At 35.3% G+C, this 20,164-nt stretch overlaps 1 pseudogene across 1 annotated transcript; it reads left to right on the forward strand.

Annotated features, from left to right (window-relative positions):
• Window positions 1–2,372: 2,372 nt before the first annotated feature.
• Window positions 2,373–15,721, forward strand: LOC114400485 (annotated as a pseudogene). The gene is made up of 6 exons (XR_003663968.1): window positions 2,373–3,059; window positions 3,651–4,752; window positions 4,913–5,203; window positions 5,349–5,382; window positions 13,921–14,687; window positions 14,769–15,721. The product of XR_003663968.1 is annotated as a TMV resistance protein N-like (transcript).
• The last annotated feature ends 4,443 nt before the right edge of the window (window positions 15,722–20,164 follow it).

The raw sequence follows: 20,164 nt of genomic DNA on the forward strand, positions 1-20,164 counted from the left end.
GATTATCAGAGTAGTCTTGTAGAGAAGGTTATTTTATATATGTTGTAAAGCTGTTTTCTGGTTGTATTTACCTACTCTAAGTAGATTGTAGGTGCCTAGGCTATATAGCCTTTCTTCTACCTTTTTAAATCAGCTTTGTTATATATAGAGAAAGAGGAGGGATCAACTTACTCAAATAATAACTCTTTTAGAGTTATTCTTCATCCTCACCATCTATTTTCTCCTAGTTATTTTTAATCTGATTTTGGTTTCCAGTCATAGGAAAATTATACTATGATGGTAGAGGATGCTACAACATGCTATGTCTAGGTTTTGCACAAGTCGATAAAACTCTTCACTTTGCACAAGTACAAGTGAAAGCATAAGAGGTACATTTACCTATTTAGGTGGTATTCAATGATATAAATGTTGTAAATAAGGATGTTGGTTTGAGTTTGGCGTGTCTTGACCTTGTGCATGCATTGTTAAGGATGTATTTAGACCTACTCATGTTGAACAATGTCATGTATTATTTAACTCTTGTTTAGTAATTAAAGATTCATTGGGTTCCACCTTCTTGCCTCTTTTATTAATGAATTACACTTTTGCTTTTAAAAAAATATTTTTCTCAATGATTATTTTGTTTGAATTGTCAAATTGTGACAAATATTTGAATAAATGAGTAACAATAATTTATAAATGAAAAATTAAATTAAATTAACTAAGAATTATATATATATATATATATATATATATGAGAAGAAGGTATTTTATATGAGAGTGAGAAGATTAAATCAAACCATTAACTATACATGAAATGCCAAGATTTCATGTCATGTGACCACTTAAAAAGTCATGTGATTTTTTGACATTAAATCTCAACTACTCATATATAGTTATACGTTACAGATTTAATCATCTCACTCTCATATAAGATATTTTCTCTCATAATATATATATATATATATATATATATATATATATATATATATATATATATATATATATATATATATATATATCTTTAATTTAACTATGAATTAAGGAGGAATTATTGACTAGGAAATAATTTTTAAATTACTATAGATATAGGAAAATTCGAGCTATACATTAATAACTACAAAATTACTATGAAAACAACCTAGTTACATAGCTAGAAACAAAGAAAATTGAATAATATATTACTGCAAATCAACTAGAGAATAAATTATTTTTCTTAGTTAATTAGCCACTTATTTCATGCTAACACAATTGTAGCAATTTTGTAGTTAATTCTTTTTACTAGAGATTAGCTACATTTAGCTTCCCTCAAAAAAAAAAAAGCTACATATTAGCTACTTACTTTGTTGTTGCTAATTTAAAAAATTCTTGTAGAGTTTATAACACAATTTGATAATTAAATAAGGATAGCTAACAAAAATAATAGTTTCAAATAAACTCACAAAAATGTATGAATTTAGCTAATAAAATTGAAGTTAATTTCGTGTCAATGGAGTTCCAAATAGCAACATTTCTCTCAGGCATTACATCAAACAAGTTTTTGGCACTCTTGAGATTGCTCACATCTAAAACACAGAGCGGTTAAACATTACATATAGCCCATATAATCTTTTTTGAGGAGTGTCCAAAGAGTTTGACAATTGTATAAATGTCATAATATTTAGAAGCATAAAGAATTACCAGTAGTCTAAGCGGTTATCTCTTTGTGGTAATAAAGTCTAAGCGAAGACTGATTTGAATGAGATGATGTGAAGAGATCGATAGGTGCCAAAATGATGAGAACAGCATGAACCCATTCAACGTGTTAGAATTAAAGAGATTTTTCTTTTTTAATTCAACATCATTTGTTAGTATTGGTTATTTTATTATATTTAAAAGGCAAAATTGCATTTTTGGTTCCCCAATTTGTTTCCAGTTTTGATTCTGGTCTCCCTTTAAAATTATTGACGAATTTTGTGGATGTTGAATACATGAAAGATGAAATGCATTGTTGTTGTCATTGGTCGATCAGAACATGACACATGACAACCATAATCCAATAAGAATGTAACATGTGTCAGAAAACATTTCTTTGTAACTGTCAATATCCAATTCTGGATCGGGAAACCAAGATTGTGTGATTGGATAAAATAGGAGGACAAAATTCATCAATAATTTTAAAGGAAAACCAAAATTAAATTTAAAGACAAATTTGAGGACTAAAAATGCAATTTTGCCTATTTAAAATGAGGTGATAATTTGTGCTTGGGTGTGTCCATCACCTCACATTTGGGTTAGTCTACCCAAGTCTTTCACAAAGAAGACAAGACATACGATGATATGAAGCTTCGTGGATTTATGTTTGAAGTGCCGTGAGTTAAAAGCAACTCCTTTTTTCCACGTTCACACTCATTAGAACGCTTGTTTTTCCACGTTCACACTAATTTGAATCTTCGTGGATTTTAATATTTTATGTTACACCAAACACATTGAAAAATGCTCCAAGGTAGTCTGTGTTCTTGAATGACTTTGATGACCCAACACTCCATTCACAATCTTACTAAGTTAACTAATTAACCTTTTTTAGTTCTCATTGCTATGCAATCATCCTCATCTTCCTTTAGTTACAGATTCAGCAATGAAGTGTTCCTCAGCTTCCGAGGGGAAGATACTCGTCACAGTTTTACCGGCAATCTCTATAAAGCTCTCTCTGAGAGAGGAATTCACACCTTCATCGATGACAAGAAGCTCCCTAGAGGAGACCAAATCAGCTCAGCACTTGAGAAGGCAATTGAAGAGTCCAGAATACTCATCATCGTGCTCTCTGAAAACTATGCATCGTCCTCCTTCTGCTTAAACGAACTTGGTTACATCCTTAAGTTTATTAAGGGGAAGGGCCTATAGGTTTTGCCTGTTTTTTATAAGGTTGATCCTTCTGATGTGAGAAACCATGCAGGTAGTTTTGGAGAGTCATTGGCTAATCATGAAAAGAAGTTCAACGCTGATAAGGAGACTTTCAAGTGTAACCTGGTGAAGCTGGAGACATGGAAGATGGCTCTGCACCAAGTGGCTAACTTGTCTGGTTACCATTTCAAACATGGGTACCCTTCGTTGCCAATCTTTAACTTATTTTATCTTAATTCATTAATTTTCACTTCTCTAAATGTATTTTATGGTTAGGTTTAATTATTAATTGGATCCCTGTATTTTTCCGCACTTTACTGTTTTGACCCTATACATCAAAATTGTAATTTTTAGTTACTGAATGAGCAAATTTTTTGCATTTTGGTCTAGCGATTGAGACTCTAACGTGGCTGACAGTATCCTTGCGATGACTGCCACAAAAATCTGGTTATTTTACACAGCCACAAAAATTTTGTAGTAGATTTATAGTGTTTTAGACAACTAACCTGCAGGGACCAAAATATATATCATCCGGTCCTTTTTATAAGAAGGACTGGAGGGAGAATTAAATTTGCTTGTCTAGGGGCTAAAGCATACATTTTCTTGCGTATAGGGTCAAAACAGAAAAGTGTAGACCAATATAGAGACAAGATTAATAATTAAACATAATGTTGAAATTTAAAGGGATGAAAAAAGCTTATTATTACCTTGAACAACATACATACATATCAAGATATGGAGGATGACTAGTTATGTTTGACTTCTCACAAATTTCTCTGATTGATTAGGGAAGAATACGAATATAAGTTTATTCAGAGGATTGTTGAGTTGGTCTCTAAGAAAATTAATCGTGTTCCTTTACATGTTGCGGATTATCCAGTTGGACTAGAGTCACGAATGCAAGAAGTAAAAGCACTTCTGGATGTTGGATCTGATGATGTTGTCCACTTGCTGGGGATACATGGGCTGGGTGGAGTAGGTAAAACGACACTTGCTGCTGCAGTTTATAATTCCATTGCTGACCATTTTGAAGCTTTGTGTTTCCTTGAAAACGTGAGAGAAACTTCAAAAAAACATGGGTTACAACATCTCCAAAGCAACCTTCTTTCTGAAACAGTTGGAGAGCATAAGTTAATAAGTGTGAAACAAGGAATTTCCATAATACAGCATAGGCTTCAGCAACAAAAGATTCTTTTGATTCTAGATGATGTTGACAAAAGGGAGCAGCTACAGGCGCTTGCTGGAAGACCTGATTTGTTTGGTCTTGGCAGTAGAGTCATCATCACGACTCGGGACAAACAATTGCTAGCATGTCACGGTGTTGAATGAACATATGAGGTGAATGAATTGAATGAGGAACATGCTCTTGAATTACTTAGTTGGAAAGCTTTCAAGTTGGAAAAAGTTGAACCATTTTACAAGGATGTTCTGAATCGAGCAGCAACTTATGCTTCGGGCCTTCCATTAGCTTTAGAAGTAATAGGTTCCAACTTATATGGAAGAAATATAGAACAATGGATATCTGCTTTAGATCGATACAAAAGAATCCCTAATAAAGAGATCCAAGAGATACTTAAAGTGAGTTATGATGCTTTGGAAGAAGATGAGCAAAGTGTTTTTCTTGACATTGCTTGTTGCTTCAAAAAATATGGTTTGGTAGAGGTTGAAGATATACTTCATGCTCATCATGGGCATTGCATGAAACATCATATTGGAGTGTTGGTTGAAAAATCTCTCATAAAGATTAGTTTTGATGGTAACGTAACACTACATGACTTGATAGAGGACATGGGTAAAGAAATTGTCAGGCAAGAATCAGTCAAAGAACCTAGGAAACGTAGCAGATTATGGTTTCCAAAGGATATAGTTCAAGTTTTAGAAGAAAATAAGGTGAATAAGATTGATACTTGAATTATCTCTTTTGATTATTATATCCTTATGTCCCAATTAATTTTTTGGTTTATAATATGTGCATTTCTCTAAATATTCTTGTTGAAGTCTTGATATTTATGCATGTATTGTGGTTGATTCATGATTTTTGTGTTAAAAGGGAACTAGTCAGATTGAAATCATTTGTATGGATTTCCCCATATTTCAAGAAATACAAATAGAATGGGATGGGTATGCCTTCAAGAAGATGAAAAAACTCAAAACACTTATTATCAGAAATGGTCATTTCTCCAAAGGTCCCAAACATCTTCCTAATACATTGAGAGTTTTGGAATGGAAGAGATATCCTACACAAAATTTTCCATATGATTTTTATCCGAAGAAACTTGCTATATGCAAGTTACCTTACAGCAGGTTTACATCACATGAGTTGGCTGTCTTATTAAAAAAGGCAAGTGTATCGAGTTCATTTCCTTGATTTTGTATCTTTACAAGTTTAGTTTAATGCTATTTATTTGTTTTTTGTTTTATATTAATAAATTCTCTTTTAGTTTATTCATTTGCTTTTTCTTTCTTTCCTTTTTTTTATGTTGCAGAAATTTGTAAATTTGACAAGTTTAAATTTTGACTACTGTCTGTTGGAAGAAGAAGAAGATTTTATTTCATTTGGCACGTAAAATACAAGAGTATGATCCCCTATTTATACTAAAATAGAGTGACCACTCACATAATTTGCTTATTCAAGAATACTAAATTATCACATAATTGCTTATTCAAGACTTTGTAACTCACAACCTTACAATTTTCATCTTCCACAATTTAAGGCTCATAAAACTTGTTATTATTATTTTTCTAATTAATATCTAACATCCTCCCTTAATTGGAAAATTCTTCTGCACACCAAGTCTTGCTCGCAATCTTCGAAAATCTTCAAATTTGAGAGGCTTGGTGAAAATATCCGCAACTTGATCTTGAGTTTTCACATGAGTCAATTCTACTTCTTTCTTGGTAATGCACTCTCTAATGAAATGATACCTTGTATCTATATGCTTACTTCGTTCATGGAACACCGGATTCTTGGCAAGCTCTTGTGCAGATCTATTATCAACATAGATCTTTGTGCTTTCCTTTTGCAACAACTGAAGTTCCTCCAACAATCTTCTTAGCCAAATGGCAAGACATGTGCAAGAAGTTGCAGCTACATACTCGGCTTCACAAGTAGAAAGTGTCACAATGCCTTGCTTCTTAGAACTCCATGTAAAAACACAATCACCCATAAAAAATACAAATCCGGTAGTACTTTTTCTATCATCAACATCTCCGGAAAAATCACTATCACAAAATCCCACAAGCTTATAGTTATTGGAGGGAGAATAAAACAATCCAAAATCAATTGTACCTTTCAAGTAACGAAGAATTCTTTTTGCGGCTTTTAGATGAGGAGAGGTAGGAGCCTCCATAAAGCGACACACAACTCCCACCGCATATAGAATATCAGGCCTTGTATTGGTTAGATACCTTAAACTCCCCACAAGACTCTTGAAGATCGTGGAGTCTACCTTCTCTCCTTCATCAAACTTTGATAACTTCAAGCCACCTTCCATAGGTGTGTTCATGGGATTGCAATCAAGCATATTAAATTTCTTCAACACTTCTTTTGTGTACCTTTCTTGTGAGACAAAGATACCATTCTCCGTTTGCTTCACTTCCATTCCCAAGTAATATGACATGAGTCCCATATCTGTCATATCAAATTCACGAGACATGGACTCCTTGAAGTCTTCAAACAAATTTGGGTTATTGCTGGTAAAGATAAGGTCATCCACATAAAGACAAATAAATAAGACATCACCATTATTAAAAGTTTTAACATAAAGAGCATACTCATTTTGACAACGAACAAACCCATTGTCTTGGAAGTACTTGTCAATGCGAGTATTCCATGCCCTCGGTGCTTGCTTTAGACCATACAACGCCTTGTTCAATTTCAAGACTTTTCCTTCTTGACCTTCGATGACAAAACCCATTGGTTGTTCAACATAGACATTTTCTTCAAGATAGCCATTTAGAAATGCCGATTTTACATCAAGCTGAAAAATTCTCCACTTCATTTGAGCTGCCAAGGAAATAAGAAGACGAATGGTTTTCATGCGGGCAACCGGTGCAAATACTTCATCATAATCAACTCCATATTGTTGCTTATAACCTTTAGCTACAAGTCTTGCTTTGTGTCTCTCAACCTCTCCTTTTGCATTCTTCTTGATTTTGAACACCCATTTGACTCCAATTGCTTCATGACCTTTGGGAAGGCTTGATAACTCCCAAGTGTTGTTCTTCTCAATGGCTTTGATTTCTTCTTCCATGGCTTGTCTCCACCTTTTGTCTTTCATTGCTTCATCAAAGTTTAAGGGTTCACTGTCAACAAAAAGACAAAACAAATCATTTATAACTTCAGTTTCATCATATAATTCTTGAATATTTCTCATTCTTCTTGGCCTTTCACTTGAACTCCCTTCGGAAGATGATGAGGCTTCATTGGTTGAAGGAGTTGGTGAAAGTGCTGGAGTTGAATCATTTGGAGTCAAGGCTTCTTCATCTATTTCTTCAAAGTACGGGAAAAAATCATAAGTGTCTTCTTTCTCCTCCCAATTCCATGTGCCTTCTTCATAGAACTCGACATCTCGGCTCACAATTGTCTTTCCATTGTTTGGATTGTACAATTTGTAGCCTTTTGAGCTTGCATCATAGCCAATGAACACATGTTTCTCACTCCGATCATCAAGCTTGAATCTTCCTTGGTCGGGTACATGAGCATATGCAATGCTCCCAAATACTCTCAAGTGATCAACTCTTGGCTTCACTCCACTCCATGCTTCTTGTGGTGTTTGATCTTTGACATTCTTTGTTGGGGAGCGATTGGACAAATAAACGGCACATGCAATAGCTTCGGCCCAAAATTCCTTTGGCATATTTTTAGCCTTCAACATACATCTAGTCATATTAAGAATAGTTCTATTTTTTCTCTCCGCTACCCCATTTTGTTGTGGAGATCTAGGAACCGTTAGAGGGCGACGAATCCCATATTTTTCACAAAATTCATTAAATTCTTTTGATGTGAATTCGCCACCTCTATCGGATCTTAGAGCTTTGATTACATAACCACTCTCCTTTTCCACAAGAGCTTTAAAATTTTTAAAAGCTACAAATGCCTCAGATTTTTGCTTTAGAAAATAAACCCAAGTTTTTCTACTATAATCATCAATAAAAAGCAAGAAATATTTATTGTTACCACATGAAGGAGGATTGATTGGGCCACACACATTGGTGTAAACAAGTTGGAGAGGCTCCTTTGCTCTTGAATTAGCTTCTTTTGGAAAACTCCTTCTTGCATGCTTTCCAAGGAGACATGCTTCACACAATTGATTAGGATGGTTGATTTGAGGCATCCCTTTCACCATCTTCTCCTCTCCTAAGGATTTTAGTGCTCCAAAATTCAAGTGCCCAAATCTCATATGCCAACACCATGATTCATCTTTTATGCTAGCCTTCAAACATTTTGCTTCATTGGTTTTAATGTTCAAAGTGAACATTCTATTTCTTGAAATAAACACCTTGGCAATCAAATTAGAATTTTTATCTCGAAGCCATAAACAACAATCTTTCATATGAATTTCATACCCCTTTTCAACAAGTTGTCCCAAACTCAAAATATTGCTTTTTAGTTTAGGAACATAGTAAACATCCATGATTAATTTGTGAGCACCATCTTTTAAAGAAATTAAAATGGTACCTTTTCCTTGGATTTGCACCTTGGAAGAATCTCCAAAAGAAACATTTCCTTTCACCTTCTCATCAAGTTCCACAAATTTCTCTTTGCATCCACAATGTGATTGCTTGCTCCATTGTCAAGATACCATTAGCATTTGTCTTCCTTCTCACCATTATTAAGTGATAGTAGTAGTGTTGACTGTGGCGTCCCTAAATTAATGACTAGTTTGATGGTAATGATTTAAATAACAAAAACCATGGTAAGTTTTTTTTTTCTTTTTCATTTCTTTCTTTTTTCACCATAACTAGGTTTAGAAGGAAAATCCTCACTATAGAGTCCTGAATGGCCAGTTCACAACTCTATTCGGAGTCATTTCTTTCTTACCGCTCATAATCTCTAAACTATTTTGCTGTTTCAAAAGGAAGAATGTACCAGCCATTACTTTAGGTCGTCACGTGAAAATAAAAGAATAAAATACGGTCGATAAACTCTTTTACAAATAAATTTGCTAATGCTTTCTTTTCGAGTAACAAGATTGATCATAAATACATTCATCATTTAAAGCTGTCCAAAATATGGGAGTTTTACAAAATACATAGTGTCATACAGAGCAAAGGTGTCCACAGTGGTGGCTTCAGCCACATGTATACAATCATCAAATTCCTATACAACAGGTCTACCCATACAAAAACAAAAGAGTAAACCTAACAGTCAGTCCTAGATACACCCACCCTCAAAAGTATATAAAACTAGTCCATGGAACTGTCCACTATGATGAAGAGCCTCCACTGGTCGCCATCTCTCTCGGGCCACTATCCTCTGTAGAGTCTGCCTCAGATGCCGACATGACTTCCTCGGGAGAATCCACCTCAGGAAGTGGGTCCTCATCACCCTCTAGAAAGTCAAGAGCATCCACAACAGGCTCAGGAGGTAGCTCCTCGGGATCCTCCTCAGGGTCTTCCTCGGATGACGTCACCTCGATCACTTGGACTGGCTCCGCTAGACGGTATGATGTAGGCGCGGGTAGTATCCACTCCACAGTACGCTGAAGCGTGCGCACGGGTTCATCTGGATGCACCAATGAAGTAGCCGTAAATCGAATCGTGCCCCGAAATCAGCACCTCGTGTTGCCTTCGAGGGTCTCCCAAGCTCCCTCTAGGCACTCCATCTTTACTCGATCATGGATTAGCTGCGCCGCCATCACGATCTACAAGAAAGAAAGCAAAAGGGGTAGACTCTTTCACGAAAATCTAACTGCGCCGCACACAATTCGTCTCATAACCACTACATGCAAGTAAAAGGGGTATCTTAAGGCTTTTCATCTCTGGTAATCGTTTAAACAGCCTTGGTAATCGATTACCAGAGGCCACACTCGAATCACACAGCTTCAGGACATGAAAACCTGAAAAAGGCATTGTGTAATCGATTACACATACCTGGTAATCGATTACCAGTGACCCATTCCTCTGTGTAATTGATTACACAGACTGGTAATCGATTACCAGAGGCATCCACAGTCTTCCAGTTCCCTTTTGAAGCCTGGTAATCGATTACATCCCCTGGTAATCGATTACCAGAAGCTCCCCTAGCTTCCTGACCTCGTTTTCCAGCCTGGTAATCGATTACACCCCTTGGTAATCGATTACCAGAGACCATCTTAGCCTCCTGTCTTCATTTTTAAGCCTTGTAATTGATTACCCACCCTTGGTAATCGATTACCAGAGGCCATATCCCATATATCAATCAAAGTTCACAGCTGGCCAGCCACCACACAAGCCTCCTTGCTTTGTGGTCTTTGTTCCTTTTATCTATTGACTGCCAGGAGCTCGCCTGCTTAGGTACATCACAGGTTCTCACTGACTGACTATACCCGGGTTGGGTCGGGATTGGTCAAGCTTGGTTTTGGGCAATAGCACCCCACCTGATTTCCCCAAGGTCTCCTGACCCCCGCGACATATCTCCAAGTACCACTCTGTGGTCAACGAATAAAAGCAGGAAGTTTTCACCCTTCTACACTTCCTCTTTTCAAGCTTGTAGGATTATGGGGTACCCATCACATGTGGTACTAGGTGGTGGTCGGGCGATGGTGCGTAACAAGTTTTCCACATCCACAAATCGCGCATAAACCCACCATCCCCTGTTGCCCACCTCCAACTGAGCTCACGTACTCCCACGTAGCCCATATCCTCGTTTCTCTCAACACCGGGTCCCCATCAATCCTCCCAAGCTTCCACAACATCCAATTAATTCAACATTCAAACAACACAAACTATCACAACCAAGAAAATAGGGCAAAGGCAGAAAACTCTGCCCAAAACACCAACCAAAATCACAGCTTTTCTCACTTAAAGACCCCAGTAACATTTCCTTCGTTCCAATTCGTTAACCGTTGGATCGACTCGAAAATTTTACTGGAAGTCTCAAGTACATAAGTCTACATTTTGACCGTTGGGATCTGCTAGAAAACATCCAGAACTCATTCTGCACTACTCTTTCCACAACCAGCAAATGCATAGCATTTTTCTGCACAAAGCCAAAATTCTGCTGTACCTATTTGGCAGCAAAATTCTGCATAAGTGCAAATTTCGAAAATCACACTTTCCCTCATCCAATCTTGCCCAAATCAAGTCCTACAAGTCCCAAATCATGTATCAATCATGTCTAAACCAAAGTCAAGCTTCAAAACACAGCAACACAAAATCTAGGTGTCCAAAACCCCTCAATTTAATGGATTTTCTAGGTTTGAGAAGTGAAATTGAGAATGAGGTAAATTTGAAGCAAACTCTCACCTCACACAAGTCCATAACATCAATTTGAACTTGTCCAAACTGGATTTACACCTAAAATTTCACCGAATCAAAATTTGACTCCTCAACACCCAAATTTATCCTAGAAATGGCTCTTTGTTCACCTTGGTCATTTGTTTTTCTCTCTAGCTCAGCCTAACCTTTCTCACATGTTCTAAAGGGCATTTCAAGCTAGGATTAACTCATTTTAACATCCATTTACCACAGAATCCAGATTTAACCTTCCAACTCTCAAAGCCTCACTCTTTTTCCACTCATAACACCACATTCTCACTTTCTAACCCTAAGTTAACTCTACCCTTCATCTCTAACAGTTTTCCATAAGCAATTTCAGCACATAAACATCACAAGCATCATCATAAAAACCCTAAAACAGAATGGGTATGTTTAACTCATCCAAACATGGCAAGTTCAACATGCTTTCAACAAATTCCTTCACAAATAACTATCATGAAGCAGAAACTTAGCAAAACTACCCATCATATTTCCCAAAACCCCATACCCACGAAAATCAAGAGGGAAAGAAGTCCACCCAAACCTGAAATTTCGAAGTCCCACACGTAGAGACGCGCTTCACGACTCCGAAAATGCCCTCCCTTCGCGATTTGGAGCAGAAATGATGGCCAAAGGTTGGAGCTTTGTTTGGAGCTTCAATGGAGAATGAAGGAGAAGAGAATGGCAACGTGAGAGAGAGAGGAAAAGGCTTCTGAAATTTTTGGGCTGAGTGAGGAGAGAGAATACAGCTTTTTGGTTTTAAAAAGGGTTTTCTCTTTTTCTCTTTTTTTTAAGCTATGCCACATGTCTCCATTTGAGTGGAGCAAAAAGGGCTCACTTTCTCTTTTGATTGTGACCCATACTCAGCCACAAAAAGTGAGAAAAATATGACCTTTGAAACGCCAAAATCCTGCCTCGGTTTGCGTGTCGTTTCTTTGGTTCCAGTTCCTCGCGTTTCTCTGCGTCCGTCGGGGCCAGTTTTCGAAAGTAATCAATATATATATCAAAACGCTCAGAATAAAACCCCGAGCGTGGTTCAGAGGTTGGTTTTGTTAAATTCTAAGTCGCACGCAAAACGATGATTTTTAGACTAATTAATTAAGAATTAACCCATAACCTCCCAGTTATGGATTTCTCTTCCTTAATTAGCCTAACCCGCGTATCTTGCCCCCACTATTCCTACTTCTACCAAGAACATATATGCATATACACTGAATAATACTTATATATATATAATCATTCAAAATACATCGTTTTCAAAAATTCCGGGTAGAAATTTCCAGGATGTCACATTGACTCTTCAACTTCTTCTTTATCATCAACAAGATTGACCTTCTCTTCAACATTTGTTCTACACTCCCAAGAGTAATGGCCATATTTATGACAATTAAAACATTCAACATTAGATTTATCATACCTCCTTTCATATGCTTTTTCATAATTGTTTCTACCTCTTCCTCTTCCTCTTCCACGACTTCTAGTGGATTGATGACTCCTCCATTCATTATTGTCAAAATTATCACGATCTCCTCTTCCTCCTCTTCCTTGGCCATGACCACGTCCACGACCACGTCCTCTTCCACGTCCACGTGCTTTTTGACTACTTTCTCCTCCATTTTCTTTCAAAGAAGATTTGGCTTTGAGGACTTGCTCCAATGGCTCATCATGTCTTCTATTGAACCTTTCTTCATAGGCTTGAAGAGAACCCATCAATTGGTCTACGGTCATTGAGTCTAAATCCTTAGACTCTTCAATAGCACAAACCACATAATCAAATTTAGCGATTAAGGAGCGAAGGATCTTTTCCACCACACGAACATCTTCCATATTTTCTCCATAACGCTTCATTTGGTTCACAATAGCCAACACCTTGTTGCCAAAATCTGAGATAGATTCAGATTCCTTCATATGCAATGATTCAAACTCTCTACGTAGAGTTTGTAGGCGCACCTTTTTTACTTTATCAACACCTTCAAGGGAGGTTTTCAAAATCTCCCATGCTTCTTTGGATGTGATTGCATTTGACATCAACTCGAACATAGCTTCATCCAAACCTTGATGAATGAAAGTAAGTGCTTGTTGATCCTTCTTCTTCGACTTCAACAAAGTCTCCTTCTCATTTGGTGACAAAATAGCCTCATTTTGAGGTTGGGTATAACCTTTCTCTACAATCTCCCATGCATCTTGAGAACCTAACAAGGCTTTCATGCGACGACACCAATTATCATAATTCTCTTTGGTAAGACGAGGGAATTGAAACATACTCAAGCCATTGCTTGCTATCTCTCAACTCACAAAGTGTTTCTCTCTCAACTCACAAAGTGTTTCTCTCTCAACACTCTAGAACTCAAGCTCTGATGCCACTTTGTTGGAAGAAGAAGAAGATTTTATTTCATTTGGCACACAAAATACAAGAGTATGATCCCCTATTTATACTAAAATAGAGTGACCACTCACATAATTTGTTTATTCAAGAATACTAAATGCTCACATAATTGCTTATTCAAGACTTTGTAACTCACAACCTTACAACTTTCATCTTCCACAATTTAAGGCTCATAAAACTTGTTATTATTATTTTTCTAATTAATATCTAACACTGTCAATATTTAACACACATACCAGATGTATTTTGTCTCCCACATTTGGAAAATTTTTCATTTCAATGGTGTCAAAATTTATCTGCAATTCACTATTCAGTTGGGTTCTTGGAAAAACTTAAAATCTTAGACGGAGAAGGTTGCTCCAGACTTAAGAGTTTTCCCGCCATGAAGTTGACCTCTCTTGAGCAATTCAAACTTCGGTATTGTCACAGTCTTGAGAGTTTTCCAGAAATATTAGGAAGGATGGAAAATATAACAGAACTTGATTTGAAAGAAACTCCTGTAAAAAAATTTCCACTTTCATTTGGAAACCTTACCCGGATTCAAAAATTACAACTGTCTTTGACCGGTGTTAATGGAATTCCCCTTTCCAGCCTTTGCATGATGCCAGATCTGGTCTCTATTATAGGTTGGAGATGGGAATTGAGTCCATTCCCTGAAGATGATGACGGTGCAGAAAAAGTGAGCTCAACCTTGTCTTCAAACATTCAATATCTTCAGTTCAGATGCTGCAACCTAACAGATGATTTTTTTCGAATAGTTCTCCCATGGTTTGCTAATGTGAAGAACTTAGACCTACCAGGAAATTCTTTTACAGTTATTCCCGAATGCATCAAGGAATGCCACTTTTTAACTAGGCTTAATTTGAATTATTGTGAGTTTCTTCTAGAAATTAGAGGGATTCCTCCAAACTTGAAATATTTCTCTGCAATAGAATGTCAATCTTTGACTTCTTCATGTAGAAGCAAGTTACTGAATCAGGTATTGTTTTTAAGTATTTGATTTGGTCATTTATAGTGTATTTAATGTTGCTAAAATTAATGAATTCTTTATCACTAACAGGATCTGCATGAGAGTGGTAGTCCCTTCTTTTATTTGCCAGGAGCCAATATTCCAGAGTGGTTTGAGTTCCAAACATCAGAATTGCCAATATCTTTCTGGTTTCGTAACAAATTGCCGGCCATAGCTATTTGTCTTGTTATGGAACAGGTGTGTGTGTGTGAGTATTCTTCCTCGTCAAAAGGTGACACATTTAGACCCTTGATGATCCCTACTACATTTAGACTCATGTCACTCATCGTGATCATCAATGGCAATGAACATTTTTTGTTTGACAGTTGGGAAATGGTCCGGATGGAAAGTGATTGCACATGTCTTTTTGATCTGCGGGAGACAATACAACAAAATAATTTAAATGAAACACTTTTGGAAAATGAATGGAACCATGCAGTTATTAAACGTCCAGATCTTAATTTTGGCCAAAAATCTATAAAAAACGGAATCCACTTATTGAAACAGGAAAGTAGCATGGAGGATATTCGATTCACTAATCCTTTTAGAAAAAGAAAATTGGTTGATGATCGATTTCAATAGTTCAGAATCATAAAACCAACGGTTTCTGAGAAAGTAAAGATGAGTGGACTCAATTTGTGCAGCACCAACAACTTATGATTTGAGTTTTTTATATGTCACACATGAGGAACTGGGCAAAATTGTTTGGCATCTCTTCCTGCCCCAGCAGTCAACAATACGATAATGAGCAAGACGATTCGAGTTCAACTGGTGTTAATGCAGATAAAAGACAACTTGGTAACTAGTTTTATTTTTCTAGTGCTTACTTGAAACTAATTTAAGTTTTGCAGTCAAGTATGTTATAGATATGTAACTTGTCTTTGCTTTCATTGAAAATAGATTGTTCCAAATTTTACACTTAAGTCTCTTAATACAATTATTGTCCCATATTTTACTTAATTTGTATTCCAAATCTCTGGTTTTATATAGCAATTTCAACTGTATGCTTGGTTTAGAATCTAAATTCTATACCTCTTCAGATATGTTTAAAGTCTCTGGTAAATAAATGTACGAATTTTTTGGATCCTTAATAAATTTTTTATATTAATTTTTTTATATATTGGAATTTTTGTTTTGACTACCATCAATTAAGGGATAATGTCACCTTATAAATTAATCTTGCCAATTAACTATTTTGATAGTGATATGGCATCACTTAATTAATTATAGAGATTTTAAACAAAAGTTTGAATATATCATACTTACAACAACAAAAATTTTATTAGTCATCCATAATAAAATTTGATCATTTATAAAGACATTAAACATAATTAAGTCTTTATTATTATTTCATTTAAAATCAATGACAAACTCTTTCGATAATTCTATCTGTTCAACTTTCTTGAGTTGCCATTGTTAAAGCACTAGGATCGGCCTAGCAACGGAAGGTTTGGAGTAGTAAATGTGAGGTCTTAGATTCAATCCTATCTTTGTAAAAAAAAAAAAAAAAAAAAATCTTCTCCTTAACGTTACACCTTAGGATTCTCTCCACTTCAATATGCTGCTGAGTATCATGTGGCTGCTTGCTGTGCTTGTTTCACACGTTATGACAACTCTTTTTTTTTAGTCATACCATGTCACGTCAGTTTCAAGAATTTTAGTAACTTTATAGCTTAATGGTGTGAAATTCTTTAATAATATAAATAACTTTCACATCTTTATATTTCTTTAAACAATTAAATATATATTTTTATCTTTAATAAATAGTTAATTTTTTATTTTTTTATTTTATTTTTTATTAAATTTTAATTTTATGTTGAATCTCTAATAAAACAATAATTTTATTTTTATTCTTTGATATTTTATTTTGGTCGATGATAAATTGATAAATATTCTTTTAGTCCCGACCAACATAAAATATAAAATTATCTTTTAACAAGAACTTAACATAATAATTTTTTTAAATGACAAACACAAAAATCAAACTATGATTAGTCAAATTAAAAACCATTCTTAATTTTTAGAACCACTTAAAAATTATAGTTAAAGTTTCTCTAACAATTCCAAATTTGGAATTCAGACCTCAGCTTTAATCTGGTAGTCAACAAAATCTTATTGTTCAATCAAAATAGCAAATAATGATGGATTTTAGACGAAGTAATTGCTGTGCAGCGGAGGTATCCGATTAGTTATATTTGGGTAAATAGTCATTTTTGTCCCTTAATATGTAATTCGCTAACAAATGTGTCTTTAAAAGATGAAAATGTAAAATTTAGTCCTTAAAAGTATAAAAAATACGACAAATATGTCATGTCATTAACTTTCGTCGGTCATTGTTAATAAAATAACTTAGGTGGCACGAAAGGACAAATTTGTCACTAAAATGATTGTCAACGTGAATTGCCAGCATAGAAACATATTTGTCATAATTTTTTTTTTACTTTTGGTCTTCCGATTCTGTTGACAAATGCGTTCCTGAAAGATGAAAATGCAAAATTTAGTCCCTGAAAATATAAAAAGTGCGACAAATATGTCCTGGACATTAATAAAAAATTGTGACTAATTATTATTATTTGTTTATAATTTACTGCTTCTATTCATTTAGTACTTATGCAATATATTTTTAAAATTTCTTTTTAATATATATATATATATATATATATATATATATATATATATATACATATTTATTATTCTGATTTCCTTGTCAAACTTTAATCTTTGCTGTTAAAAATACTTTATCTTATATCTTATATTTTGATAAATTAAAGAGCCATAAGTTCAACCATGCTTGTAAATAACATGCTTGTATATAATACTATCATTTATATATGTTACATTAAAGCTATAAAACTTTCGTTCAAAATCAATCGTACTTTGGCATTCGTACTTAATTCAGTATCTTCAAGATTTTTTATTCTACTACTATATATTATATTTTATATGGTTGAACTTATGGCTCTTAATCTCATCAAGTGCTAGAGAATTTTTCATTAACACAATCTAATTCTCTCCAAGATTTGATATAATTTTATCAAACTTCTACTAAATTTCTACTATCTCATATCTTATACTTTGAGAAATTTAGTAGAAATTTGATAAAAGTATAATATATAAGATAAAGTTTTTTTAATAACAAAGATTAAGGTTTGACAAGAATCAAAATAATAAAAATATATATATTAAAAATAAATTTAAAAAATATATTGCATAAGTATTCAACAAATATGAACAGTAAATTATAAACATATAATAATAATAATAATTAGTCACAATCTATCGCACTTCTTACACTTTCAGGAACTAAATTTTGTATTTTTATCTTTCAGGGTTGCATTTGTCAGCGAATTACACATTGAGGGACAAAAATGACTATTTACCCATTATATTTTTAACAAAAGTTTAAATATGTTTTTATCCCTAATAAATATTCAATTTTGTAATTATTTTCTAATAATTTTTTATTTTGGGAAGAATCTATGATAAAACAATATTTTTATTTTTGATCACTTACACTTATTTTTAACTCCTAATAAATTAGTAAATTTTATGTTTGCTTTACGATAAATATTTTTCATTTATTATTAATACAAACTAAAATAAAATTTACTAATTTATTAGAAAATAAATAGAAAATTTTCTAATTTATTATGGACTAAAAAAATATCAAAGATAAGAAATAAAAATATTATTTTATTAGCAACATCAAAAATTTATTAAGAAATAAATACATTGAGTATTTATTAAAGATAAAAACATATTTAAATGGTATAGTAAATAATGTTGGCGCGGGAATAAAATGCCAAAGAAGACAGACACTTCAATGAATAATTATTAATCCATCAAAAGCAATGTTACCTAAACATAGACGGTTGTTCTATTTGAAATTTTGTTCTTTCCATGAATGTGATTTCCTACATCAAAAGTTAAAAATTAAAATTCTTGCATCCAAAACAACTACACAAAAGAAGTTACCGGTTGTTTTAGTTAGTTAATTCCTTTGTGAAAGTATAAAATTTAAAATGCAAAGAAATTAAAACGTAAGAAAAAACATCTCATATAATGGGTGGGAACTTGATACGAAACCAATAGAAGAAGCATCAGCAGCAAAGGTGCAGAAGGGAGAAGAGACTAAAAGCAAAAGGAAGGTAGTAAAGCCCACATACCTTGAAGACTACGTTTGAGGGCAGTTTCGGAAGAGGAAAATAGAAGATCGTCACCAAATCCTGCTTGTGGCATCTTGCTCCCTCATGGGCAAAATTACAAAACGAATTTTGTTACTAGAATATTCCTAGGATAGCATTTGTACAAAATCTGTTAGAGGAATATCTATATAAGGCTATGTAAATAAACAAGCAGGCATCAGAAATAAGAATTTCCTGTTCCCTTACCTTGCAATTCTCTTCTTCTCCCCTGAATTTCTGGAGGAGCTGACTCTCGAAGTCAACAATCCCTTTCTGCACCTAACAGAACTTCTTTTGTCGCTTATAACTTAATAGATTCAAGCCCCGAGGGGAACCGTGAGTGCTTACCTGTCGAAATTCGAAGCTCTCACCAACCGTGTCATCAAACTTCCCTCTGCCTTTCTCCTTAGCTGTTTCATCTCTGGACTCTCTCCTAACATACGTCGCGAGGTCCAGGCGCTACAACCTTTGACCATGGCACAGGCCGCGGGGCTTGCTCGCCTCCAAGAGGAGAAATTGTTGGACCATCGTCCTCCTCCTAGACCGCGTCCACCCTTTCTCACCACCTCGACTTCCCCTTGGGCCAACCCCATTACCCTGTTCCCACCCACACCCACCTCTCTCCCTCTCCTACCCACCCCGCCTCACCAACCTCCGGCTGTGAAACGCTTGTCACCTGAAGAGATAGCCTCGCGACGCGAACGCGGGCTCTGCTTCACATATGAGGAGAAGTACCATCGAGGGCACAGGTGCGCCTCTCGGGTCTTTCTTCTCCTTGTGGAAGGCGATGACCCTCCTAACGAACAAATGAACCCTATTGACCCACAAACAGATCCGCCTGACCCAGACCCGACCTAATACACATCTAACTCATTTGACCCGGTTCCAGCCCAAATAAGCCTTAACTCTTTAGCCGACCACGTAGCCCTGGAGACACTCCGTTTAGTGGGCACTATCTCCGACCACCAAGCACCCATAATTTCATTTAGGAACAGCTGGTCACGCTACTGGGCCTTCTATGTCAACAGACCACCCCACTTCGCGTCATGGTTGGCAATGGCCAACACCTTGAATGTAATTGCTTATGCGTCAACATTCCGGTGGATATTCAGGCCGCGAGATTCACAGTGGACCTTTATGTTCTTCCAATTTCCGGAGCCAATGTTATGCTTGGCGTCCAATGGCTTCAATCCTTAGGTCCGGTACTAACAGACTACACCACACTATCCATGCAATTTTTCCACAAAGGTCGCCTCGTGGAGT

The sequence above is a fragment of the Glycine soja genome, chromosome 19, assembly GCF_004193775.1.
Source record: "Glycine soja cultivar W05 chromosome 19, ASM419377v2, whole genome shotgun sequence".
Taxonomy (NCBI): Eukaryota; Viridiplantae; Streptophyta; class Magnoliopsida; order Fabales; family Fabaceae; genus Glycine; species Glycine soja.